This window comes from Dendropsophus ebraccatus, chromosome 12 (assembly GCF_027789765.1).
Source record: "Dendropsophus ebraccatus isolate aDenEbr1 chromosome 12, aDenEbr1.pat, whole genome shotgun sequence".
Lineage (NCBI taxonomy): Eukaryota > Metazoa > Chordata > Amphibia > Anura > Hylidae > Dendropsophus > Dendropsophus ebraccatus.
In genome coordinates this window covers 78,620,167-78,621,347 of record NC_091465.1, presented here as the reverse complement: position 1 = coordinate 78,621,347, position 1,181 = coordinate 78,620,167, and positions in this window count along the sequence as shown.

The window sequence follows — 1,181 nt, the reverse complement described above, 5'->3', positions numbered from 1 at the left end:
GAAGTGTGTTTTTGTCTCAAGTGTGGGACTTTAACATTCTGGGACTTTAGATTCGGGGAGTTTTAGAGGAAAACAAATTGCTTGTTTGTTTTTGAACACATTGTTTGCTTTTGTTGCTTGTTTGTTTTTGTTTTTTTTTGTTTATACATAATATCCCCATAAAAATGAGCGCCATGTTTGACAATGCGGCCCAATGTACATCTTGTGCGATGTATGCAATCCTTGATCAACCGATCGAGGGTGCATACCATTGTGGGAGATGTGTGCATGTTGCTGGTTTGGAAGCCCTGGATCTAAATGAGCAGCTGCGACGATTGAGATACATTGGCAAACTGGAAAGGGGTCTGCTGCTCACTGAGCAAGCGCTCCAAGGGGTAGATGGGGGAGAGAGTGATAGCATGGAGGTACAGGAGGAAGAGGCACGTAGTTGGGTCACAGTTAGAAAACGGGGTAGAGGGAAGAGTGTGAGGGAGGCCAGTCCTGATCTGGCACACCCCAACAAGTTTGCCAAATTGGCGGATGAGGGGGATGTTGATTCAGAGGTGGCATTGCTGCAGCAGGACACTGCCTCTGAAACCCAGGGGGGTGTCTGCTCCAGTAAGGTGGGAAACAGGAGTTCAGGGCAGGCCAGGCAGGTACTGGTAGTGGGGGACTCAATTATTAGGGGGACAGACAGGGCAATCTGTCACAAAGACCGGGATCGTCGAACAGTGTGTTGCCTTCCTGGCGCTCGAGTTCGTCACATCGCGGATCGGGCTGACAGATTAATGGGAGGGGCTGGCGATGACCCAGCAGTCATGGTGCACATTGGCACCAATGATAAAGTTAGAGGTAGGTGGCGGGTCCTTAAAAACGATTTCAGGGACTTAGGCAGGAAGCTTAAAACTAGGACCTCCAAGGTGATATTCTCTGAAATATTACCTGTACCACGAGCACGGCCAGATTAAAGGGGGGGCACAAGGGGCACGTGCCCCTGGGCCTCCACCACTAGGGGGCCCCCACCAGCTGGAACCCGGAAGGGGAGTTCCGGAGCTATTTTTTTTTTTTTTTATTAAACCCCTCCGCGCCCGGGCGGTTTGGGAGGGGGGGGCTCAGGGGAGTGATGGGTCGGCCGGCGGATCAGGCTGGAAAGGTCTCCCCCATGCAGGGTCGGCGTGAGCTTCCGGTACACACAGGCCGGA